Source organism: Manis pentadactyla, chromosome 3 (assembly GCF_030020395.1).
Source record: "Manis pentadactyla isolate mManPen7 chromosome 3, mManPen7.hap1, whole genome shotgun sequence".
Classification (NCBI taxonomy): domain Eukaryota; kingdom Metazoa; phylum Chordata; class Mammalia; order Pholidota; family Manidae; genus Manis; species Manis pentadactyla.
Genome location: NC_080021.1, coordinates 100,277,279 through 100,305,032, shown reverse-complemented (window position 1 = coordinate 100,305,032; position 27,754 = coordinate 100,277,279). Strand labels below are relative to the sequence as shown.

Sequence of the window (27,754 nt, the reverse complement as noted above, 5' to 3'; positions counted from 1 at the left end):
AAGCCTTAATCTATTTTACACACTACTAGGACATTCATCTTTCTGAAGCATAATTCCAGTCATTCTAATGCTTAACAGCATCTCAGAGGCTTCCCATGTCTTATAAGTTAGAGTACAGACTCCGGTGGGTACTCAAAGCCCTACACGGTATTGCCCCAGTCTGTCTTTATGGCCAATTTCATCCTCACCAGCACATACTAGTTTCCAGCCAACCTGGATTACTTGAGATGGCTGAGGGGGTCCTTATGTTTTTCACCTGTTTTTGCTGTGCCTCCTGCCTCCCTGCACTCATCCTCTGCTCAAGTCTTCTGGTTATTAAAAGCCGACTTTTAAGGCTTGGCTCAAGTGCATGTTCCTCATGAAATTTCCCAAAGAGTTTCTTCTGTGCTGGAATTTTCATAGCACCCTGATATTAGTATTCCTTTTGTACTTGCAACCCTGTCCAATTGCAGGATGTAGGTGTCATAATCCTTCTACCAATTATAAACTTAGGGCAAGAAGAAGAATGGTGTCCTCGCTTTGTTTTCTCACAGAGCTTGGTAAGGTGCTCTATTTTGGCAAGATGGAATGTAATTTAGCATCGCTGAGGGTCTTCTGATGTAGAAGCAATTCAGAATGAGCCCTCTAAACATTTTCACAACTGAAGTACCACCCAGATGAGTGCATCACTCTCAAGTCAACAGTTTGAGTAATATACACTCGATTATAGATGTTAATCTTTTTTATTCATGCTATGCAATCATTACTCCAAAGGTCATTAAAGAGTTCTTGTCTTCCCTTAAAGGGACCAGAGCATCAAAACCTATTGCCGATCTCATCCCACAGCCTTCATGGTGGGGCATGCTCTGACCCTTCCACTGTGAATAAATTCCACCTGAGTAATGACTTACGTGTACTTGTTCTAAAAAACACCATACAACTTCAGGATATTTTGTGCCTGCTTGCCTTCCATCTTTTCAGACACTTAAACCCCTGTCCCCTGCCCAGTTCCCAGAACTATCAAGCACTATGCCCGTACGGGGCATGCTCTGCCAGAGCTGTGACCTGGCCTGGGCAGCACTCCCCTCCATATGTGTAAGCCTCATTCAGAATGATAGCCTCTTAGGATATAGCCCTGCTTCTGATTTGTTTTGCATTTAAGTGGAAAATGACGCTCTGGGGTTGTCATTGCATGTCAGCACAGCCCAAAGGCTCCTTAAGGGGTCTCTAGAGCCAGACTGCCTGGATCAGAGTTCTCTTTGTCACGTGCTGATGGCACAATCCTGGGCAAGGTATTGAATCTCTCTGGCTGTCTGTTTCCTAATTCATAAAACAGAAATGGAAATAGCACCTCACAGGGTTGTTGCTAGAAGTCAGTGGAGAGCAGTTCCTGGCACCATAGTCAATGCCCAGTAAACAGAAGCTCTTACTTTCTGCACTGTATCATTATGTGATTTCAATGAGCTCCCTCCCTCTATAGTATAATAATCAATTCTGTTTTCTGCTTTCTGCCCTCCTCTTTGTTTGGGGAAGGTTCTGGTTGGAGATTGCTCTGTGTGTAGTTTCTCCATCCTGCCTGCATACTCAGCCTTTGCCCTATCACAGCATTGCTTGGCTTGGAACCAACACCCAGCTTCCCAAGACTCCCGTCCTAACTGAGATAGTGTGTGTACCTTTCCAGACTCACTGCGCTTGACCTGGGACCAGGAGGGGGCAGCATGAAGGTAAATGTAGAATAGAACAGGTATATCAGAAATATTTCAAATACAATCATATTAAAGCAATAGATAGAGGACTGAAAAAAAAAATGCATCCATTTAGGAGACACAAGGAATGAACAATCTGGTAATAAGATATTCTGGGATAGAGAATGCCAAATGCTTTATGTACATTATTTTAAATGCTTTAGTTATATGAATTAAGCAGTCATCTCCCCCATTTTATAGAAGGTGGATCTGCAGCTCAGATAATTTGCTCTAATTAAAAGCAGTAAGTTACAAAGGATTCAAACCCAGATACAACTAAGTCTAAAGCCTACGCTCTTCACCTTATTTAATTGCTACTTTAAAAACCATAGAAAAAGAACCTGAAGATTGTGCAGGCTTATGTAGACTGTATTTAGTCAATCTGTGGTCATTTTAATTTTTCCGTACAAGTAATATATACACAGCCTTCTCAAAAAAATTCTAGTGGAGGCCACTGATCCAAACAGTTCCTACTTTCATAAGCTAGATACCAAGTATAGCAACACTTGGCAGCATATACAATAAGACACAGGACCACCTTACTACTTCTAAAACAGACTCCTTTCATTATTCAGACCCAAGAGTTAAGGATTCTCTCACCATTCCAGTCACCATGCACTTAAGTGGTTGGTTCACCAGTTCTACAGCGGAATTCCGAGGCCAAGCGATCCTCCTCTGGCCAAGGAGACAGCCTGCCAGTGTGTGTGTGCACTGTCTGTCGGCTCCAGACTTTGCCATGTACCCCAGCTCAGTGACAGTACTCCTGCTTCCCCAGGTGATCCTTGTCCTGTGCTTACAGTTAAACTTTTGGCTCCATGGGGTCCCTCTAAAGCAATAGTGTCATGACTGGGCAGGTGCTCTTGGTCTCATTCTGTTTTGAATAGATCACTCCTCTTTCATTACATTGTGAGGAAGACAACTGCAAGCTTGAAAAAAAAACAAAACAAAGCCCTGAAAACCTGAAGCTTATGTGCTGACCCTGGACAGGTACACTTTTTCTTGCCCTTCTCCACTCTGGCATATAAACAAGTACATCTGCATGGCTGCTGGGAATGAGCATCAGAAACAGTACGATATGTTAGAACTTTCCCTTGTTTTTGAGTCTTGGGTTGCTATACTTCTTTTCTCTGATTTCTCCTTTTCCTGATTCTTCTTTGATTCCTTCAGTTTAGAGTTTTGAAAGCCGTGGACTGGTAGGAGGCAATAGTTGGTGACCTTGAGGAGATTGACTATCCAATAGTCAAACAGGGAAGTCTACACACAGAACGTCTCAGAAAAGAGATGTGGATGCTCATACATGTAAGCAGCCAAATAGCAGTAAATGAAGATATGCCTTGATATATAGCTCATTTACAAGGTGTAGAAAGTGAAATTTTATAAATCAAAAGTTGTTTTAATGTAATTTATTGGATTTATGAGAAGACTATAGTAAAAAAAAAAAATCCTCCCATTGTGTTCCATTATGCAAATACCCAACAAATGATCAGTCCTGACTATGGTTTGTTTCATGTCTGTTTTTTTTAATGCCACACAGCTCCATGCACACTAGGATGACATTTGAGAAGTGAGAGGAGGCTCCTTGAAGGAATTGTTCTTTCCATGTTAGAGTTCCCTGAGTTGAACATAAATGATTGTTGGTTGTGATTGGGACAATCAAGGCACAAAAGGATACTTTTGGGTGGATAAACTCTGAAATACAGTGGTCTCCAGGGAAGACCTGTGTGCAAAGCCAATGACAGGCTCTGGCTCCTGCCCGCATGCCTGGCATTTATTTGCAGCTCACAGGGTGTTAACTGCTGAGAAGTTCAGCCAACAATTTCTCTGAGCAGGTGGAAGTTCATCTTTCTTTTGTTGAGATGATTTTTTTAAGAAGAAGTAAGCTAGCCCTTAATTTCATTGAGTTCTTCCAGTCTCATCATTGCAAACCATTGGGCTAACAGGCATGGCCCATCATTGACTTCTGATCCCAACCCCCAGCCCCAAATAAGAAAGGTAACGGGGAGCAATGGGGCAGGAAAGAGCTCAGAGGCAACATGTGTATGTGTATATGGACACACACACACAAAGGTTAGTCTAAAGTTGATATGATTTTGGAATAAGCAAGTGTGCTGGTGACACAAAGGAAGAATATTCAAAAGATGGAATGCCACAGCTTGGGGGTGACCTCATCTGTGTGGAAACTTATCAGTGGGCCATAAACTAGGATAAATGGCAGTGGAGCCAGGCCAGGGCCTTGGAGTGTTTTCCTCCAAACTGTCATCTGAATCTCACAACATTCACTAGATAAAATTGTTGGTCTTCTTGTCTTCTTTCTTGAACTTTGCATTCCCTGATCTTTGCCCCTCTTTTCCTATGAGAAGCCGTCTTGTTCAGCCACAGTTTATATGCAGGGCCCGTTGTTAAGGTCTGCAGAGTGAGATAGGATTACAGCCAACATTGTACATTCATTCTTGTGGAAAGAACTGACAGCTTATTTTGAATGCCTACAAATTGCTTTGTAGATTAAATATGTAGTTGCATAAATCCCAGGCAACATTATTGCTTTTAGGAGCATTTGTTTTCAGTCTAGCTTGAAAAGGTTTTATCTTAGGCCCAGAGGAAGCCCAAACTTCCACCACCACAATTTATATCTGCTCTCACAAGAGAAGCAGGGCCGCCTGGTGCTGAGAGCATTGTAGTTCTTAGTTATTTTTAAAAAATTAAAGTGGTCACTGAAAGCAAGAGGACAATAGATAGAGACATGGGAGAGAAGGGTGTTCCAATTTTAATTAATTTAACTCTAGTCAACCAAAATGTACTGAGCAGTTGTTACACATAAAGCATCCTAAGTGTGGATAAAATGTTATAAAATGTCATTTCTGACTTCAGATCTCAGAGAGAGAGACACTGATGATTTAGCCAGTCATGCTCTTTACTCCCCATCAACAACATTATTTTACTTATTTATTTTTTGTGAATGGTATATTCCCAGATCATCAACCCTGAAACTTTGGAATCATTTACAACTCACCCTTTCTCTTAATTGCTCATATTTGTATCACTTATCAACTTACCCACTTGGCAAGTCCTACCAATCCTTACCCCCATTTCTGCATTTCTGTGCTCATGCCACCATTTGTTAAAGTCCTCATTATGTTACACCTATTTTTCTGTAATAACTGACTAGCTAAGCTCACTAAGTTGATAACTTGCTCCTGTCTTTCCTGTCTGTATACAGGTTCCATAAATACTACAATAATTTCACTCTGACCAGTGTACACTTATTTTCCACTGTTCCTAAAACAGCCTCACCTTCCCATTTGTCCTTCAAATATGTCATGCTATTTTTGCTTTCATGCCCCTATTGAAATCTTTGTCTCCCACCTGGAGTATCCTCCTTTATCTCATCCATCCATTTAAACCAGCAGTTCTCTGCCTCCTGACACATTTCAGGCACCTGGTGAAGGTTTTTGTTTTTTATTTTTTTTAGTTTTAATTTTTTAATTTTTAATTTTCTATTAAGGTATCACTGATATGCACTCTTATGAAGGTTTCACATGAAAAACATTGTGGTTACTACATTCACCCATGTTATCAAGTCCCCCCATCCCCCATTGCAGTCACTGTCCACCAGTGTAGTAAGATGCCAGAGTCACTACTTGTCTTCTCTGTGCTGCACTGTCTTCCCCGTGACCGCCCCCCCCACCACATATACTAATCATAATACCCTACAATCCCCTTCTTCCTCCCTCCACCCCCACCCTCCCCCACCCATCCGCTTTGGTAACCACTAGGCCCTTCTTGGAGTCTGTGAGTCTGCTGCTGTTCTGTTCCTTCAGTTTTGCTTCCTTGGTATACTCCACAAATGAGGGAAATCATTTGGTACTTGTCTTTTTCCACCTGGCTTATTTCACTGAGCATAATACCCTCTAACTCCATCCATGTTGTTGCAAATGGTAGGATTTGTTTTCTTCTTATGGCTGAATAATATTCCATTGTGTATATGTACCACATCGTTATCTGTTCATCTACTGATGGACACTTAAGTTGCTTCCATTGTTTTTTCTCCTTTTTAATACCAAGGGCAAGGACCCAGCTGGATCAGTTAAGCTGGAATTCGGGGGCCTCTGTATTTTTAAAGTTCTCCCAGATAATTCTGATGTACTACTGAAGTTTAGAATGACTATCTAAACATTAGGCCTTATGCCAGTGCCCATAAACCAGTCCTGCTCCTGAGGCCCTCCTGGGACACTTCAGCCACTGTGTCTTCGATCTTTTTTTTGAAAACTTCTGGAACACTCCACTTCACTTTGCTTAGACTAGCAGCTAATTCCCTACTTTACTGTTTCCTAGCCGTCTCTGGTGCTTAGTTTATATTACAAGCTCCTGGAGGGCAGGAATAATAGCTCAGTGAATAGTAAGCTCTTCCAGAGAATGAAATACAAAATAGATAGAGATAAATCCAGGAACATTTCAAATGACTGAGTGGGCAAAGGAGTGTTATGGGCTAAATTGTGATCCCCCCTCAACCCCCAGCCCTGCAGAATGGGACTGAATTTGGAAAGGTGTTTTAAAAGAGGATATTAAATTAAAATGAGGCCATTAGGGCAAGCCCTAATCCAAGGTGTCCTTATAAAAAGAAGAAATTTGGACACACAGAGGGACATACACAGGAAATACCATGTGAGGACACAGCAAGAAGAAAAGTGTCTGCAAGCCAAGGAGGGAGGCCTCAGAGGAACCAAACCTGTCAACACCTTGACCTTGGACTCCCAGCCTCCAGAATGACAAGAAAAATAATTCTGTTCTTTAAGCCCTCCTGTCTGTGGTGTTTTGCATGGCAGCTCTGGCAGGCTAATCTATGATGAAGGTGTGGGCATGCTGAAATTGGGAATTTAGGGAAGATAATGTAAATTATGCTCATAAGCTCTGAGCTGTCAGATACCACTCAGCAACAGAATCAGTGTGGTAGGTCGCCCTCCCAGGTAATGGCGTGAGGCATTCATTACTGAATGCTGGGATGTCATTACAAAGGATATTAGAAACAAACGGGCACCCACATGTGAAGCAGAGAGACATCTACAGCCTGGAGGCTGGGTGCACCATTAAGGAGAGCTCTATAAAAGAAGGCACAGGCTGTTCCTGGAGAGAGAGGTTCAATGCAGCAGGATCTGTCTTCACTGTGGCTCTGAAGACACCAGCCGCCGTGAATTCTAGAGCCACAGCAACCACTCGGAAGCCCATTCTTCTTCAGTCAAGCTCCCCTTTGAGAATGCAGCGCAGCGGACATCTGAATGTCATCCCCCTGAGACCCTGAGCAGAGAAACCAGAGAAACCTGTACTTCTGACCTTCAGAAACGGTGAGGTAAAACAACCATTTGTTGTTTTAAGCCATTAATTTGTGGATCATTTTTACATAGTAATAGAAAATTAACACAAAACTTATTTATTACATTCTGGAGGATTCAGATAGGGCCCATCATTTAAAACTCAAGGGAAATAAGTTTTTGAACTCCTACAAGTTAGCATAAGTTAACACACCAGAGAATAAATTTATGGAAACTGCTACCCAAAGAACTAGTAGAGTTTGAAAAAACAAATAGGTTTTAGAAGCATTTCTGTAAGATAGTGGATGATCTTTTTGAAAACTTAAGGCTTATTCTTTACCTTTTTCCAAAAATGATTCAAGGTAACCTACAAGGGAGGTTTCATGACAACTGAAAAGACAAATAATAAGTGACAAACTGTGGAGGTTGAGGAGTGAACTAAATAAAAAACCTTGGCTAAGTATTATAAAGAATTTAGCTTTGAATATCTTGGAAGGCAAGATATTTTTTTTTTGGTGTCATTAATCTACAATTACATGAGGAACATTATGTTTACTAGACTCCCTGCCTCACCAAGTCCCCCAAACATACCCCAACCACAGTCACTGTCCATCAGTGTAGCAAAATGCTGTAAAATCACTACTTGTCTTCTCTGTGTTCTACAGCCCTCCACTTGCCCCCCCCACATTATACATGCTAATCATAGTGCCCCCTTTCTTCCCCCACCGCCCTTATCCCTCCTTCCCACTGATCCTCCCCAGTCCCTTTCCCTTTGGTAACTGTTAGTCCATTCTTGGGTGCTGTGAGTCTGCTGCTGTTTTGCTCCTTCAGTTTTTTCTTTGTTCTTATACTCCACAGATGAGGGAAATCATTTGATACTTGTCTTTCTCTTCCTGGCTTATTTCACTAAACATAATACCCTGTAGCTCCATCCATGTTGTTGCAAATGGTAGGATTTGTTTTCTTCTTATGGCTGAATAATATTCCATTGTGTATATGTACCACATCTTCTTTATCCATTCTTCTACTGATGGATATTTAGGTTGCTTCCATATCTTGGCTATTGTAAATAGTGCAGCGATAAACATAGGGGTGCATCTGTCTTTTTCAAACTGGAGTGCTGCATTCTTAAGGTAAATTCCTAGAAGTGGAATTTCTGCGTCAAATGGTATTTCTATTTTGAGCATTCTGAGGAACCTCCATACTGCTTTCCACAATGGCTGAACTAATTTACATTCCCACCAGCAGTGTAGGAGGGTTCCCCTTTCTCCACAACCTCGCCAACATTTGTTGTTGTTTGTCTTTTCGATGATGGCGATCCTTACTGGTGTGAGGTGATATCTCATTGTGGTTTTAGTTAGCATTTCTCTGATGACTAGCGATGTGGAGCATCTTTTCATGTGTCTGTTGGCCATCTGAATTTCTTCTTTGGAGACTGTTCAGCTCTTCTGACGATTTTTTAACTGGATTATTTGCTTTTTGTTTGTTGAGGTGTATGAGCTCTTTATATATTTTGGATGTCAACCCTTTATCGGATCTGTCATTTATGAATACATTCTCCCATGCTGTAGAATGCCTTTTTGTTCTATTGGTGGTGTCCTTTGCTGTACAGAAGTTTTTCAGCTTGATATAGTCCCACTTGTTCATTTTTGCTTTTGTTTCCCTTGCCCAGGGAGATATGTTCATGAAGAAGTTGCTCATGTTAATGACGAAGAGATTTTTGCCTATGTTTTTTCCTAAGAGTTTTATGGTTTCATGAGTTACATTCAGGTCTTTGATCCATTTCAAATTCACTTTTGTATATGGGGTTAGACAATGATCCAGTTTCATTCTCTTACATGTAGCTGTCCAGCTTTGCCAACACCAGCTGTTGAAGAGGCTGTCATTTCGCCATTGTATGTCCGTGGCTCCTTTATCATTTATTAATTGACCATATATGTTTGGGTTAATATCTGGACTCTCTATTCTGTTCCACTGGTCTGTGGGTCTGTTCTTGTGCCAGTACCAAATTGTCTTGAATACTGTGGCTTTGTAGTAGAGCTTGAAGTTGTGAAGTGAGATCCCCCCTGCTTTATTCTCTCTTCTCAGGATTGCTTTGGCTATTCAGGATCTTTTGTGGTTCCATATGAATTTTAAAACTATTTGTTCCAGTTCATTTAAGAATGCTGTTGGTATTTTGATAGGGTTTGCATTGAATCTGTAGATTGCTTTAGACAGGATGGCCATTTTGACAATATTAATTCTTCCTAGCCAAGAGCATGGGATGAGTTGTCATTTGTTAGTGCCCTCTTTAATTTCTCTTAAGTGTCTTGTAGTTTTGAGGGTATAGCTCTTTCACTTCCTTGGTTAGGTTTATTCCTAGGTATTTTATTCTTTTTGATGCAATTGTGAATGGAATTGTTCTCCTGATTTCCCTTTCTGCTAGTTCATCGCTAGTGTATAGGAATGCAACAGATTTCTGTGTGTTAATTTTGTATCCTGCAACTTTGTTGAATTTAGATATTTGTTCTAGTAGTTTTGGAGTGGATTCTTTAGGGTTTTTTATGTACAGTATCATGTCATCTGCAAATAATGACAGTTTGACTTCTTCTTTTCCTATCTGGATGTCTTGTATTTCTTTGTTTTGGGTGATTGCCGTGGCTAGGACCTCCAGTACCGTGTTGAATAACAGTGGGGAGAGTGGGCATCCCTGTCTTGTTCCAGATCTTAGAGGAAAAGCTTTCAGTTTCTCGCTGTTAAGTATAATGTTGGCTGTGGGTTTATCATATATGGCCTTTATTATGTTGAGGTACTTGCCATGTATACCCGTTTTTTTGAGAGTTTTTATCATGAATGGATGTTGAATTTTGTCGAATGCTTTTTCAGCATCTATGGAGATGATCATGTGGCTTTTGTCCTCCTTTCTGTTGATGTGGTGGATGATGTTGATCGATTTTCGAATGTTGTACCATCCTTGCATCCCTGGGATGAATCCCACTTGATCATGATGGATGATCTTTTTGATGTATTTTTGAATTCGATTTGCTAATATTTTGTAGAGTATGTTTGTATCTATGTTCATCAGGGATATTGGTCTGCAATTTCCTTTTTTGGTGGGGTCTTTGCCTGGTTTTGTTATTAGAGTGATGCTGGCATCATAGAATGAGTTTGGAAGTATTCCCTCCTCTTCTAGTGTTTGGGAAACCTCAAGGAGAATGGATATTAGGTCTTCTCTATATATCTGATAAAATTCAGTGGTGACTCCATCTGGACCAGGAGATTTGTTCTTGAGTAGTTTTTTGATTACTGATATAATTTCATTGCTGGTAATTGGTCTGTTTAGATTTTCTGTTTCTTCCTTGGTTAGCCTTGGAAGGTTGTATTTTTCTAGAAAGTTGTCCATTTCTTTTAGGCTTTCGAGCTTGTTAGCATATAGATTTTCATAATACTCTGTAATAATTCTTTGTATTTCTGTGGGGTCTGTCATAATTTTTCCTTTCTCATTTCTGATTCTGTTGATGTGTGCACATTCTCTTATTCTCTTAATAAGTCTGGCTAGGGGTTTATCTATTTTGTTTATTTTCTCAAAGAACCAGCTCCTGGTTTCATTGATTTTTTTCTATTGTTTTATTCTTCTCAATTTTATTTATTTATTCTCTGATTTTTATTATGTCCCTCCTTCTGCTGCCTTTGGGCCTCATTTGTTCTTCTTTTTCCAGTTTCAATAATTGTGACTTTAGACTATTATTTGGGATTGTTCTTCCTTCTTTAAATATCCCTGAATTGCTATATACTTCCCTCTTAGAACTGCCTTCGCTGCGTCCCACAGAAATTGGGGCTTTGTGCTGTTGTTGTCATTTGTATCCATATGCTGCTTGATCTCTATTTTAATTTGGTTTTCGATCCTTGATTATTTAGGGTGCATGTTTTTAAGCCTTCATGTGTTTGTGAGCCTTTTGTTTTCTTTGTACAATTTATTTCTAGTTCTATACCTTTGTGGTCTGAGAACTTGGCTGGTAGAATTTCAATCTTTTTGAATTTACTGAGGCTCTTTTTGTGGCCTAGTATGTGGTCTACTCTGGAAAATTTTCCATGTGCACTTGAGAAGAATGTGTGCTGCTGCTTTTGGGTGTAGAGTGCTATAGATTTCTATTAGGTCCATCTGTTCTAGTGTGTTGTTCAGTGCCTCTGTGTCCTTACTTATTTTCTGTCTGGTGGATCTGTCCTTTGAAGTGAGTGGTGTGTTGAAGTCTCCTAGAACAAATGCTTTGCATTCTATTTCCTCCTTTAATTCTGTTCTTTCACATATGTTGGTGCTCCTGTGTTGGGTTCATATACATTTATAATGGTTATGTTCTCTTTTTGGACTGACCCCTTTATCATTATGTAATGTCCTTCTTTATCTCTTGTTACTTTCTTTGTTTTGAAGTCTATTTTGTCTGATACAAGTTCATCAACACCAGGTTTTTTTTCCCTATTAGTTGCGTGAAATATCTTTTTCCATCCCTTGACTTTTAGTCTATGTACGTCTTTGGGTTTGAGGTGAGTCTCTTGTAAGCAGCCTATAGATGGGTCCTGCTTTTTTTATCCATTCTATTACTCTGTGTCTTTTTATTGGTGCATTCAGTCCATTTACATTTAGGGTGATTATTGAAAGATATGTACTTATTGCCATTGCAGGCTTTAGATTCATGATTTCCAAAGGTTCAAGGGTAGCTTCTTTAGTATCTAACCCCCTAACTTAACTCTCTCTAATTAAGCTATTATAAACACAGTCTGATGATTCTTTATTTCTCTCCCTTCTTATCCGCCATTCTTTATATATTAGGTGTTTTATTCTGTACTCTTTTGTGTTTCCTTTGACTACTCTTGTGAATAGTTGATTTTATTTTTTACCTTTAGTTAGTATTTGGTTGGTCTGCTTTCTCTGGTGTGATTTTATTTCTCTGGTGACATCTATGTAGCCTTAGGAGTGCTTCCATCTAGGGCAGTCCCTTTAAAATATTCTGTAGAGGTGGTTTGTGGGAGGCAAATTCCCTCAACTTTTGCTTGTCTGGGAATTGTTTAATCCCTCCTTCATATTTAAATGATAATTGTGCTGGATACAGTATAGTTGGTTCAAGGCCCTTCTCTTTCCTTGCATTAAATATATCATGCCATTCTCTTCTGGCCTGTAAGGTTTCTGTTGAGAAGTCTGATGATAGCCTGATGGGTTTTCCTTTGTAGGTGACCTTTTTTCTCTCTCTCTGGCTGTCTTTAATACTCTGTCCTTGTCCTTGATCTTTGGCATTTTAATTATTATATGTCTTGGTATTGTCCTCCTTGGGTCCTTTGTGTTGGGAGATCTGTGGGCTTCCATGGTCTGAGAGACTATTTCCTCCCCCAGTTGAGGGAGGTTTTCAGCAATTATTTCTTCAGAGACACTTTCTATACCTTTTTCTCTCTTCTTCTTCTTCTGGTACTCCTATAATGTGAATATTGTTCAGTTTGGATTGGTCACACAGTTCTCTTAATATTCTTTCATTCCTGGAGATCCTTTTATCTCTCTGTGCCTCAGCTTCTCTGTATTCCTGTTCTCTGATTTCTATTCCATTAATGTCTGTTGCACCTCATTCAGTCTGCTCTTAAGTCCTTCCAGAGATTGTTTTTATTTCTGTATTCTCCCTCCTAACTTGCTCCTTTAGCTCTTGCATATTTCTCTGCCAGTCCATCAGCATGGTTATGACCTTTATTTTGAATTATTTTTCAGGAATATTGGTCAAATCTATCTCCCCAGGCTCCCTCTCAGGGGTTGTCTGGGTAATTCTGGACTGGACCAAATTCTTCTGCCTCTTCATGGGGATAGAGGTAGTGGTAGGCAGGTGGCGTGTGTTTCAGCTGGGAGAACAAAGTCCCTTCCTCCTTGCTGGTCACCCTGCCCCTTTCTGCTGCCTGTGTCAGTCACTCTCACACCGGGAGCAGCATTTGCGTTAATCCCCTGAGCTGCCATGGGCACGGTAGCCCAGAGCCCTCCAGGGAAAGGCAGGTGCGCCTGGTGTGCTGCCCTGCGAGAACAGCGCCCTTTCATGCCCTGCCCCAGCTTCCTCTGCCTGAGCCGGGTAACTGCGTGCCAGCAACAGCCCTGGGTCTGGCCCGGGTAGCTTCGCGCTGGGAGGATACTGGGCAGCTGCTGTGGGTGTGGCTGCTCTCAGGCTGCTCAGCCACTGTAGTGGGGCCATGCCAGCGGGGAAATGAATGGCAGGCTGTTTATCACTGTGAGGGTCTTCAGAGCTGCGCTGCCTCTCAGGGGGCTGGGGCATCCAAAGCTCCTCAGGATTCCCAGCCTGCTGGGCTGAGTGTGCTGTGATGCTTCCATCCAGCTGTGAGGTTACTGTCCCTTTAAGACTTTCAAAAAGCCCTCGCTTTTCTTTTGTCCCTGGGGAGCCGGCTGCCAGGACCCACTCACAGATTTTAGTTTTCCATTTCCTCAATATCCAGCACATCATGCAATGTGTGTCTGTGCTCTGGTGCGGATTTCTAGGGCTGGTCTTTCAGCAGTCCTGGGCTCCCTCTCCCTCCTCGCTCTGACTCCTTTCCTCCCACCAGTGAGGTGGGGGGGGGCGGCCCTCGGGTCCCGCTGGGCTGCGGCTTGTATCTTACCCCCTTTGTGAGGCGCTGGGTTCTCGCAGATGTAGATGTAGCCTGGCTGTTGTACCGTATCCTCTGGTCTGTCTTTTAGGAATAGTTGTATTTGTTGTATTTTCAAAAATATATATGGTTTTGGGAGATTTCTGCTGCCCTACTCATACTGCCATCTTGGCTCCTTGCCACCTTAGACTATTTGTTGTCAAGATATTTTTAAGAAGGTAAAATGATAAACTATAGTAGGGATTAGGGATCCTGGGTGTACATTAGAATTCTCTGGAGAACTTTTATAAGAGCATCAATGCCGGAGTCACATCCCCAGGATTCTGACATAATTTGATACGGACCTGCACACACACAGTTATTTAGCCCCAGGTGATTCAAATTTGCAGCCTGGGCCAAACCCCCACCAAAAAGTAATTTTTATTATCAAATGAAAGTGCCCATGTGTCTTGACAATGGGTTTCAGCCCCAGGCAAGTTACTATGTATTCAATATGACCGAGGAAATGACAGTATAATATTCTTGGCGTGAAAGGGTTATACCCAACTTTATTCCCACGGTGGCAGGTCAATCACTAAAATCTTGTTCACTCAGTGCGAGTCTGCACTCAGCAAGCCAGTCCCTGCCTCTGGGCCTCTCTACTCACGCAGCCATCTCAGTCACTGTCCTTGGCACTGCCACCACTCCAGCCTCTGCTCTGCTCTCCTGCAGCCTTGCAGCTGTGCCACCATGTGGCCCAGAGCACTGGGCGAACTTCTTTATATAGAGTATAAAGTATTGCCTACACGTATGTAGTGAGCTAGCCAACCAGAGACAGGTGAGAATCCTGGACACAGGAACTTTCACTTTATCCACACCATGCTAATTTATCAATAGGGATACATTACTTTTTGGGATTTATATTGTGAAATTTTTATAGTGGAGAATGTCCGTATTTTAGCAGTTTAGCAGAAAATGCCAAGATACTCTTTATCTGGCCATTTCTTATCTTGACCTTTGACAAAAGACCAAAGATATATCAACAAAATATAATTTTTGAAAGGAAACTTAAGTAAATAAGTTTCTGATGCTATAACTTGACAGAGGATTGGGGCTTAAATTACTTAGAAATGTGAATGGACACATCTGTCGTCGTAAATCTGCTTCAAATATCAACCATCTGAGGCAAGTGCATGATAAGGACTGGTGACAAGTTCAAATTGAGATCTTCTGTGAGAACCTGTGATAAAAATAGTCTGTTTAGATGAATGAAGAGACACAAATTCTATGTATCAAACTTATAGGTGTGTCTTGCCAATGGGCTTCAGCCCTTGGCAAGTTTGCTATGGATCCAGTGTGACCAAAGAAAATGACAGCAAAACGTTCTTGGGGTGAAAGGGTTATACCCAACTTTATTTCCAGGTGGCAGGTCAGTCACTAGAATCCCATTCACTCAGAACGAGCCTGCATGAAGCAAGCCGGTCTCTGCCTCTGGGCCTCTCTGTCTGCACAGCTGTCCTCTGGGCCTCTCTGCCTGCACAGCCATCCTTTGGGCCCCTCTGTCTGTACTGCCATCCTCTGGGCCTCTCTGCACAGTAGTCTGCACAGCCGTCCTCTGGGCCCCTCTGCACAGTTGTCCTGCACAGCTGTCCTCTGGACCTCTGTCCTTGGCACTGCCACCACTCCAGCCTCTGCTCTGCTCTCCTGCAGCCTTGCAGCCCTGCCACCATGTTGCACCCAGAGCACTGGGCAGAGCTCTTTATATAGAGTTAACAGCCATTTATTGCCCACAGGTGTGCAGTGAGCTAGTCAACCAGGGCCAGGTGAGAATCCTGGCCACAGGAACTCTCATTTTATCCACAGGTGGCCACTTGACATTAATTCACAAAAACCTACATGTCAACTTCGGTTTTATACCATTTATAATTGAGATTTGGTTTTTTAGGAGAATATTCTTGATCACCCTGATTTTCAAAATGTTTTGATGTAGATCCTACAAAAACACAAGCAGCATAGAATTTCTTTTGAGATTAGTTTAGTCCTTAATAATTGCTGGATATGAAATCCAAGGCCGATGACATATCAGCTAGTGCCAGGGAAAATTATCTAACAATTTTTGAGCACTTACAATCATTAATACACTGAGCACTGGCTATGCACCCAGCCCTGTTCTAGTCACTGTATATTAACAAATCTTCAGGGCAACATGTAAGGGAAATACATTATCATCCCATTTTATGGATAAGGACTCTGAGGCACAAAGATGTTAAGTGACCAGCTTAATGACATCCTGTTAGTAAGTGGCAGTTGCAGGACCTCAATCAGGGCGCTATGGCTCCTGAGCCTTTGAGCCCATCCACTGAGACACGTGCAGCACAATGGCAGGCTTTGTAGATGAATGCGAGATTCATGATAAAAAGTTCACTGACCTAGAAGTGCATTCCGGTGGAGAAACAGAGGCGCCCATACAGCTATCCCTGGGAGAAAAGGGAGGCTTTTGTGGACGGCATATGGAAGCAGCCAGCTGCATTGTGTTGACCCAGGCACTAGCCATTTCTGCAGCTCTTCATTCTGGAAGGTCCTCTTTTCCCGCTGGTATAATTTCCCTGCAACTAAATTTCCTTTAGGGGTTTTTTAGAGCAGGTCTGCTGGAGGCAAATTCTCTTAGCTTTCCTTCACCTGAGAAGGTCTTTATTTTGCCTTCTTATTAGAGAATTTTTCCATGGGATACAAAATTCTGCATTGAGAATTCTCTTCTTTCAGAACTTACTAGGAGCTGTCTTCCTGTCTTGTGGCCTCCATGGCTCCTGCGATGGACTCTGAATCAGCTCAAATCATCCTTCTCTGGAGGTGACACAGCTTTTCATTAGCTGTTTTTTAGAGACTTTTTCTTTTCTTTTTCTTGGTTTTCCAGTTTGATTTTCATGTGTCTCTGTATGGTTTTCTTGGAATTTATTCTGTTTGGGGTTCACAGAGCCTCCTGAATCTGCAAGTTTATATCTTTAACCAAATTTGAAGGGTTTGGTGTCATCATTTTTTCAAACATATTTTCTGTACCAATTCTTCTGGGACTCCAATGACACAGATGTCAAACCTTCTGATATTGTATGGCTCATGTGGTTCTAGTAACTTAAAAATATATATACTTTTTTTCTCTATTCCTCAGATTCAATATTTTTGCCTTCAAGTTCACTGATTCTTTGTCATTTCCATTCTTAAGATTTCCTGAATATTCTTTCATATCTGTGAATAAATCCTGGATTTTGCACAGAAAGCATGTATAAACAGCCCATTTTTATTACCTGTGTTCTCTCTTTGTACTCCTACCTGCACCAGATGTGTGGTTCCATTGGGGTGGAGTTAGGCAGTTGGGTGGAGAAAGTAGGGAGGCCATAGAGAAGAAACTTCCCAAAGGATGCTCAGCCCCACTGGCCTTGACTTCAACAGACCAGGGACAGCAAGCCCTCCTCCACCCCAGGGACTTTCCTGCCACCAGACTACAGAAAATGTGATACATAGTGGGCTGTGGGCAGCAGAGAAATGAGCAGCTCTTCCCTCATGGAAAATTCTTCTCTTAGAAAAGCCTTTGCATTGCTTCTCTCTTCCCTTTCTATTCCTTCAGTTTCATTCAACATAGTCCCAGGTCAATGGACATTCTCTTTGGGAGATGAAGTGGGAGAGAAGGGAGCTGGGTCCTTACGTTTCTCATCTGTTCTAGCTGTAGTTACTCCACCTGGCCCTGAGTTTGTGACTTAATCACTGACCCAATGTGGAGGGTAGAGGCAGGAGCATTTGGGGGTGGGGAACAGCAGGATTCACTGGAGGGTGTGATGATGGCCTCCCACCATAAGCTCTGTGATCTCCTTCTTCCCTCTGCCTCCTCCATGCCCTACTGGGAGCATGGCTATCTCCCTCCTCTCCCAGGGTGACTTCCTAAGTGCTACTTCCAACTCCTCTCTCGGGTCCTCCATCTGTTTCCATTGCTTCTCCCTAGTCTGTATTCCCTTCTCCAACTTGCCTCCCACTGCCTAATTATACCCTAGGCTCTTCTCCTGCGTCTGTATCTTCTCTGGCCTCTCCCCTTCTAGCTCGTGGCATCAAGATATGTCCCTGGGTTATTTTGGTAATAACACACGAAGAAAATGGACAACCCATATCCACACTTTGTCACCACTCTACCCTCACTAACCTTAGTCACTTGTATTCATTTCTATTTTCTTCTAACATTTTCTGTTGGCTGTTAAGACCAACTGTCTTGCCAATGGATTTCAGCCCCGGGCAAGTTCACTATGGATTCAATGTGACCAAAGAAATTGACAGCAAAACGTTCTTGGGGTGAAAGGGTTATACCCAACTTTATTTCCAGGTGGCAGGTCAGTCACTAAAATCTCGTTCACTCAGAGCGAGTCTGCATGCAGCAAGCCGGTCTCTGCCTCTGGGCCCCTCTGTCCTCACAGCTGTCCTCCAGGCCTGTCTGCACAGTCATCCTGCACAGCTGTCCTCTGGGCCTCTCTGCACAGTTGTCCCACACAGCCATCCTCTGGACCTCTCCGTACAGTCGTCCCGCACAGCTGTCTTCCGGGTCTCTCTGCACAGTCATCCCGCACAGCTGTCCTCTGGGCCTCTGTCCTCTGTGCTATCACCATTCCAGCCTCTGCTCTGCTGTCCTGCAGCCTTGCAGCCATGCCACTGTGTTGCCCCAGAGCACTGGGTGGAGCTCTTTATATAGAGTCAATATCAATGTATTGCCCACAGGTGTGCAGTGAGCTAGTCAACCACGGCCAGGTGAGAATCCTGGCCACAGGAACTCTCATTTTATCCACACTCCACCCCTCCAGGATTCTCTCCTCTCAATCTATGTGTCCTTAGTCCTCTGCAATGATCCCTGTGCAAGGAAGCTCAAACATTGTTCTCCAGCCTCTCCAGCAAAAAGTCTTGCAGACACACAGGCCGGACTCGTGGCTCTGTCTCTGACCTCTGCCTCTTTGGTCTTAATGGCTTAAACTGCTGCTCTGGTTTCAGTTTTTGCCATAGCTCCAGTAAGATCCTATTTGGTCTAATTTCCTTCCATCTACTCCTGCCCATATCAAATCAACCCATACCTGGGTCCTTGTAACCCTCACGAGGCCCCTCAAATTCCTCCTGTGAATAACAGGTCTTATTTCTTTCCAGGTTCTCGTTGCTTCAGCTACTGTACGTGTCACCTCGCATTTTGTAATCGCTGCCTCAAGGGAGGCTGCACTGTCAGGGAAGCCAGCTTTCCCATCTCTGATCCCGACAGAACAATTCCATCCACCCCTAAGTCCCACAGATGCAGGAGCCAAGCTGATATTGACCCCGAGGGCTTCTGTCTAAACCGGGAGCCCAAATCCACTGGCTCAGCCTGAGTATAGGGGCAGAGCATAGAGTACTCCACGACCTGGGGAGGGGGCTGCTCCTCTCCTTGGGGAACTTTCAGCTGCTGGGTCTTTATTTTCTTTACAACCACTGGGCCTGCTTTCAATACAGGAGGGGCCAGTGCTTCCAGCACCACCCCTTTATCCTTCCCCAGCTCCTCCATTTCTGGGGCTGATGGCACCTTTCTCTCCACTCCGCCAAGTGCCTCCTCTGCTGCAGTGCCTTGCAACAATGCCAGCTCAGTCTTCAGAAGCTCTCTTACCTTCAGCTTAATGCTTCACAGGTGACGTTCTCATGCCACCTCTGCCTGTGCTTCCGTCAGGAGTTCATCTTTTTCCTTGATGGCCTCTTCATCCTTCAGAGCACCTGGCAGCGCTGCCATCTTGTCTCCAATGGCACCTTGCTGCCAGTGCTCTCATGCTGCTTCTTGCATCAATGCCATCTCCTTCCTCAGGGAATCCACAGAAGTTTGCAGCTCACATTCTCATGCCACCATTTCTTGGGTCTCCTCTGTAGACTTTTTTAATACTGTGAGAAGCAGCCAACCCACAGTCCCTGCTGCCTCATGGGCACTCTGCTTCTCAAAGAATCTGCTTAGGATACCGAGAGCCACCCCTACTGCCTCAGGTGTCACCTCCACTTGCCTCCAATCCTGGGGTGGGGCCCAGTCCTCTAGGAGGCAAGCCACCTCAGACCACATACCCATTGGGGGACGATCCACTGTCTCCCTATTCACAGGGGCAGCCTGCTGAAGCACCCCTCCCATAAGGACAGCCTGTCTTTTTCCTTGGTCAACAATGAACCCTGCCAACTACGCCAATTGTCTTGCCAATGGGTTTCAGCCCCGGGCAAGTTCGCTATGGATTCAATGTGACCAAAGAAATTGACAGCAAAACGTTCTTGGGGTGAAAGGATTATACCCAACTTTATTTCCAGGTGGCAGGTCAGTCACGAAAATCCCGTTCACTCAGAGCGAGTCTGCATGCAGCAAGCTGGTCTATGCCTCTGGGCCCCTCTGTCTACACAGCCGTCCTCTGGGCCTCTGTCCTTGGTGCTGCCACCACTCCAGCCTCTGCTCTGCTCTGCTCTCCTGCAGCCTTGCAGCCCTGCCACCATGTCGTGCCCAGAGCACTGGGTGAAGCTCTTTATATAGAATCAACAGCCATGTATTGCCCACAGGTGTGCAGTGAGCTAGTCAACCACGGCCAGGTGAGAATCCAGGCCACAGGAACTCTCATTTTATCCACACCAATAAAAATGAGTGTGCCTCACTTTTGACCCTTGGTCTCTTCCTTCACTGAAAGTTAGTGAGCAATGAGGTGGAGGATGGAGGGCAGGAGGAGCTACCACATCCCCAAAGTTGTGCATCCCACTGACCTCCTGTCCACATGCTTTCCTCCTTTGTTCCATTTAAAGAATCTCACCAAAATAGTTTCTGCTCTTGGGCTGCCTGGGGCTTCCTTGATGGGCCTCCCTTCAGAAACTGACGGCTAACTTCCAGTTGCATGGCTTTTGATCTCAGTTTTCTCCAACCTCATCCTCCTTGGGTCTCTCACCTGGCCATTAGCATGGTCTGTAGCTTTCTCTGTCCTACCTTTTAAGCTGTTGCCAGCACCTGGTTTCCAGAGAGCTGAAGTTAGATGCCCTTCTGACCTGCAAACTATTTTCAGAACTCCCACCTACATCCCCATTCCCTGAGAGCTAAGTGGGACACCTCCCACCCATCACTGTTGATTCCTTCCCACCATGATGACCTGTATTCACCGAAGGATAGTCTCAGTCAGCCAGGCTGGCTGCCCAAACTTAGCCACAATGACAATAAATGTAACTCTGCCTGGAACAGACTGGTAAATGTTTAGTTAACCTTAATCAGAACAAAAAAACTCAGACGTTGGGCAAGAGAGAACTCTGGTTTCATTTTTTTAGATGCAGTCAGTCTGATATTCATTTAATGGCCATTATGTTACAGGCATTGGGTTCTCCTGATTCTCACTGTGATGGATGAGATAGATCATCAGTCAACCAGTCAAGAGCATTCATTGAGCACTTTCTGTGTTACCATGAAGTGACAGAAGGAGTTAGGCAACTTTTGGTGTATTTTACAGGATGGTCAGTGCGGGGTGTGTTTGCTAACAGGTGGGCCTGGAATATAAGGAATTCCTAATGGGGCCTGGGGCTTCTCCCGTGCCCAGCATACCTGGTCTGGGCATCTTGCTCAGGTGTCTCCTCACAGCCCCCCAACTACAGATCTGCAAAGCTGATTTCATAGCCACATGAAATGCAGGACTTCACACTACTCCTAACCTGTGTGGATTCACTATCTAAATTCAGCATCAAGTTCTACAGTAAGGACCATGGGACTAGAAATTTGGAAACCTTCATTTTAGTTCTGGTTCTTCAGGCACATATTCAGCTGTGTGAGGTTTACCTAAGTGAATGGGATGCCCTGGCATCTTTTATGTATACGTTTCAAGGAGACACCACTGGTTAACCCTTTCTCCAGATGAAAGTAAATAGGAAAATCTAGAGTCCATATGCTCAGCCCTTAAGTTCCTTTCAGTTTATTTGAAACCAATCTATTAAAGACCATATGTTGAAAAATTGCCTTACCTTTAAAACAATTCAGCTGTGATTCAGTATTACATAGTCTTGAGGCTGAACCTATTACCTTGTAATTGTCACTAAAAAAATCTTTTCCTGTAAAATAATTAAATTCCTCCCTCAAATGTTCTTTCTGAATGTGGGGAAGTTGGGGTTCCTATGGCCAGGATCCTTACTGAACTTAAACCACTTGATGATGTAACTGGCCTGTTGCTCAGCTCAGTGCTTGGCCCAGCTCCGCCCAGTGCCTCTGGGCGGAGGCAGAGACACTAGTGCTGGACCTGCCGCCAGGATAACAAGCTGGTAATAAACCCTTTCACCCCAAGGAAAGTTTGCTGTCATTTTCTTTGGTCACATTGAAACCATAGCGAACTTGCCTGGGGCTGAAACCCATTGGCAAGACACTGGATTTTATGATTGCTGACTCTGGGATGGGGAAATCTCAGTTAGTATTTATTAATTCTTAGATCCTGTGGAAAATGTATCATAGACTCTTTTTTTAAAATTAGGAAGTGGAAGCTCAAGCTGTTTTTAAACCTGTCAAAAATAGTCCAAATACTGCACTTGATGGAATGTATGAAGTGGAAAAGTCTGTTTCTTTCAAGTTGCTGAAGAGATTCACCACAGGATGGCAGCATGCAAGTGGTAGTTAATTAAAAAGCTCGTCCTGTGGTAATACTTGTCTTAACATTAGGTCCTCGGACTTCAGAGCAGCAGCATATGGTAATCTGATAATGCTAGTTACCTGTCGGTCTTGCCCTGTGGACTTCTGATGATTAAATTCTTCCTCATGTTCTTTATATGCACTCTGTGTTTCAACCAAGCCTCTCTGACATGCCCCGGTCACAGCACCAAGCCCACAGTTTCATATTTTGAGAAGATGGCTTAGTTAGGCTGGGCCCTGGAGGTATATGTTAGGTCTTTCTCTCAGCTTCTGGTGGAAGATTGTCTTTTGGGTCCTTGAGCTATCACGTTTGTTGTGGATTTGCTTAAGAACCAAACCCTTGTTTTCCTTAACTTATCTGTGGAAGATCAGCATAACTGGAAAGTCGGCAGCACTGTAATTCTCATTTCTGAGAACACAAGGGTGAGTCAACTCCAAGGCCAAGTGACATTCGTTCCCTTCACACACAAAAGCAAACATAACATTTTCTCCCCTGGATACTTACATCCTGGATAATGGGTGATTTGGATACTGAAGGGATTCACATGGTTTTTAACACTTGGAAAGAAAGCCACAGGAAAGGATGTAGCCTTTTTTATGTATGTGGAGAGAATGGAGGTTGGGGCGTGTATGTATCCTTGAGGTTCAAATAGACTCTTAACTAGTGCTGCCCTGTTGCCATGTAGCCAGGTAAATATTTACAAAGCTCCTACTGCTCCTCTGGATTTGGGGCAGGTGTCTACTGGGTATGAAACCATCTCTGTGGGGAAGTGAGCCTACTCACTTCTTATCTCCCTCTTGCATCAGAGTTCCCCAAACATGACAAAACCTCCAGAGGGAAGGGAGGTCTACCAGGTCCTATTGTTCTCTCTTAGCTTGCACAGGAGCATTCTAGGTCATTTGCAGCCCTGGAGGTAAGAGGTATGCCCAGAGGTTCATCCTCTGAATATGCATTACTCACTGATCAGAATGCATTGAGGGATAGGCTGGTTAGCTCTATGGTTGTTAAAAGGCATCAGTCTGCAAGAAACACTAAAATACCATGGAAATGTAAGGAGATAGGAAAATTATATTTTTCAGAACGATTCTGAGGTAGAATATTCTAAGGGGTAGGGAGAAATACTTCGATAAATGGCTTAAGGTGAAGGTAGGATCCCCAACCCCTGCCCTGCCCTACTCCCAAGAGCGTACTAGGGTAATAACAAGCTGCCCAACTGCCTTCCAGCTGAAGAGCTTGTTTGTCAAGTGGGATACACAGTGTGGGTCTGAGCTAAGTTTCTAGGGACAAAAGAGAAAACCCTGAGTTATCAGTATCTCCTCCTCTTCCCCCAACCTCCCTATACCGACTTTCATAATCATCAAACACATCCCTAAAGAATGTGGATTTAAAGGAGCGCCCAGTTATCAGCCTGTCACAGCAGCATGGTCTTTACCCTGCCCAGGTGAGAGAGTCCCTGGGAGGACCCTTCTGCGGGAAGCACAACAAGAAGAGGTTCATGGGAAAGGGTCATCTTCAGAGGACCTGCTTGGCAAGGACCTTTGCTTTTCAAAAGCCTTTGTTGGCTCTCTTCTGCAGATATCTTGGGGCAATAATGCGAGCCAGCTATCCTGAATTTTCAGGAACTATCTGGTTTTAAATATTCTGTGCATTTTGTTCAGGTAAGTATATTTTAACTTAATAGTCAGGTCTTATGTCCTGGCTTTTGGCTCAGAAAATTAGTCACCATAGAAACAAGAGTTTGGAATTCATCAGTTCTCTCTTTCCTGCAGCAAGAAATCCCTACAAAGGCTGGACCACCTGGAAAACTGCCAGGCCAGGGCAAGAGGCCTACTCACTTCCTATCTCCCTTTTATGTGAGAGTTACTTTGTCAACCCCAGTGGAACACTGTTGTTATGCCTAAGTGAATTAGTCACTGTGGAAGAAGATGAGATGGATCAAAGACCAGGCTTGATGGAGAGAAATATTTTTCGAGGGCTCTAAAAAAATATTTAGAGAAATATTTCTAAGGAGGTCCCCTCAAAGTGGAAATGGACGGATGGATAAGAAGTGCAGTCATCTGGTGCTAGAATTTCACTGCCGACAGAAGGCTCTCTAAATTGTCCAGTCTTGTGGCATATCTTCTGGGTCACACTTACCAGCCCCTCTTGCTGTTAATCCCACTTTCCCTTTCTCACATTCCTCTTTTGTTTTGCCAAAGTAGTTTCTTGAGTAATCTCATCATGATGGGAACATGGCTCTAAACCTGCTGAGTTCCTGCATGTGTCCAGCAGTGGCCTCCCTTCACATTTGATCCATAATTTGAGTGGGTAGAGAGTTCTAAAGTAAAAGCCATTTCCCATAAAAATTTTGAGCACTTTGCTTCATAGTCATAGCATAATTACTTTAATTTTAAAAAATTTAAATAAAGTTTTTCTTTTGGGCCATTTTCTTCAGCTATGAAGCCTCTCCACCCCTATGAACTTCTGCTTCTTAGGGAAAGCATTTCTTCTTAACCAGGGTGGGGTAAGAACTTCTGGTCAGAACTCCCTTTGAAAGTGTGTTTGCCTCCAGAGGATCAAACACGTAGTCAGGGTGAAAAGCCATTAATCTTCAATGCCAGAGGCTGGAAGTGGGCCTTTTACGGAATTTGTGACTCATCATCCAAGAGACTAAAAGATTAATTTGCTCCTGTTGGGCTCCTAATTACATTGGACTGAATACCAGCTCAACGCCTAAAACCTAGCACTTAGACACCCTTTTAACTAACCTGAGAACTACATATTTCTGACATGGTACAGAGTACAGAACACCTGTTTGGTAAATTATCAACTTCCAGGCCTAAAAACCATCTACCACTGCTGAGTCACAGGGTGAGAGATAGGTAGGACACCTGGATGCCAGTATAAGGCATGGGCATAACTCATATTCTAAGAAAGGTGATAGCTGATTGTAGTCCCTCAGTGTAACTGGTGATGGTGAATTATGAATTCGTCCAAGAGAGAACTTGCCAATAGAGCTGTCCAGAAGTAGGATGGACTGCCTTATAGATCTGTGGGCCTCACCATTAAGACTTATTCTTGATGGAGATATTGTAAATCAGAGCCAAGATCCAATTTGATGGTTGGGAGACATGATCTTTAAATTCTTTGTTAATAATGAGAATTTATGTTTGCGTAACTTTGTGTAATGTCTGGCACTCAGCAGATGCTCAATATATGCTAAATAAAATGTTTGTGGATTTGATTATGATACAGCTGCCAATATGAATACATCACTGTTTTCACTTGCTATAATTCAAGTTTATACTTGAAGCAGGTTTTAGTTGCAACTACTAGTAGCTACTTATATTGAAAAATTAAAGAAGAGTCACTTCCACAAACAGTAGCTGAATTTGACTTGAGGATGCAACACACAGGGCATGATGTAGTTAAACAGCAAAGCCCTACTTAATCGTCTAGATTAGGCACGGACAGAAGGGCTTTTGAATAATAGGAAATAAACTTCCAGGAACACTGGGCCTGGAAAATACCCCTTTTCTCATCTGTGAGGGTTGAGGAGGCATCCCAGAATGTGGCCCCTCTCCTGCGGCTCCCTCATCTACCTGTTTGTGTGGTGTGGTTAGGGACAGAATCTAAAGGTGAGGACAAGAGAGACAGATGATAGTGCCTGTTAATTCAGTAAGAAAGCTTGAAAAGTGGAGTCTTTTAGAAAGAATTCAGAGAGGCCACCCATAATGAGCACAGCAAAGTCAACACCAAGAAGCAGATGGCCTGCTGGCCCAGCTGTCAGTCATGGGCAACAAGCAGCCCAGGCCAACTGCTCTGGCCTCTCCTGGTTCCTGAACCAAAAATTGGAACTTAAGGTCTGACAGAGGGTGTTTCCTGCTCTGAATTAATTTTTATGTATGAAAATTGTATTACAAGTTCATAGGAAGATGCAAAGAAAAATAATTTATCCATAATCTTATCACTCTAATAAAGCTATATCAAGCTCCCTGCAGTCACATATAGTTTTTTCAAGATAGATGGATTACTATAATTGTAGTGCCAATGTGATGTTTGTGATTATAATTTTTTCTTACTTAACACATTAAATCCATTTTGCTAAATATCTTCTCCCGACTTCTGTTTCATGCTTTTAGCTTCTTGTGGATAAATAGTATTTTGTCAAACAGAAGGAAAAATAATATCTAACATGTCCTGTGTTGACTGTAGTTCACTAAGTTGACTTCCATGTGCTTTCCATGTTTATATCATATATTCCCCACATCTTTAGGATGGGAGGTGATATTACTTACCTTTTTTTTTTTTTTCAGATGAGGAATTTTGGAAAGCGATTGGTAGCACAGTCCAGGAGGGCACACCTGAGGTTCTACCTGGGTCTGATTCCAGGCCTGAGCTTTTTAGCCAAGATTCCTGATCATTGCCTTTTTATTTGGGCATTTAAAGTGCTTCCTTTTTTTTTTTTCGTCTTTTGTTATTACAGCTAACCCTACAACAAACACTTTATCTACAGGTCATCTGCAATGTAATGTCATTGACTCCAGACAACAAAAAGTGTGAATATTTTGATGAAAGTTGATGCCTTGTGTCAAAATGACTTGAAAATAATTATGCCAATTTATAATATATAAATGAAATATAGTTATTTATCACTTTCTTTATCCATCTTTTTATAAATTACATTCTTGCCAGCATTAGTTATGTTAACTAAAATTTTTTTTTTTGCTAATTTAGCAGCAAAATAAATATGTTGTATTTTAACTTCTTTTATTAATTAGAACAGTTGAACATTATTTCATATATTTGTTCACTGGCTATAGTTCTTTGAATCATCAGTTCGTATCCTTTCCCATTTATCCATTGGAGACATTTTAAAAAGTCAGTAAAGATTTTTCTCATAGTAATAAAGATATTAACCCTTTGTTAGATTTGGTGCAAATACCTTTCCTGGTCTTTGCATTTTAACTGTTGACATAGTTTCAAAAGTGCATGTAGTCAGATATAGTGGTTTCTAACTTTTTAATATACTGCTTCTAAACAAAGTTATCTCCTCCCACCTATTCTGAAAGATATTTCAAAAATATTTTGATTTATTTTTCCGTAGTCTTTCTATTTAATTATAAAATACTGTTTGGAATTTATGTTGCTGTTTGATGTGATGTATATGCCTAACATGCTTAAGGCTGTTTCATAACAAGCACACAAACGCACCCAGTCCCACGCCCCATCAGCCACTGCTCTTTCCCTGATTCTCCACCTCCCACTCACACGCCCACCCACTCTGGTTTTTGTATGTGCATCTTATATTCTGTGTTCTTGCTAATTCATTTATTAGTTTTGTTAGTGGTTTTTTTGTTCTTTTTTGTTTTTTTTTCCAGATTCTTTGGCTTTTCTACATTGAAAATTATACCATCAGCAAATAATGACGGTTTTTCTTCTTCCATTTTAAGCTCTTTACTACTAATTAATTATTAATTAACCAACACCTTTATTA

The 27,754-nt window shown here is 42.6% G+C and overlaps 1 long non-coding RNA gene across 1 annotated transcript; it reads left to right on the top strand.

Moving 5' to 3' along the window:
• LOC130682911 (uncharacterized) lies at positions 1-27,400 on the top strand. Its single transcript, XR_008996359.1, has 2 exons — positions 1-7,068; positions 26,574-27,400. It is a non-coding gene; the product is annotated as an uncharacterized LOC130682911 (long non-coding RNA).
• The last annotated feature ends 354 nt before the right edge of the window (positions 27,401-27,754 follow it).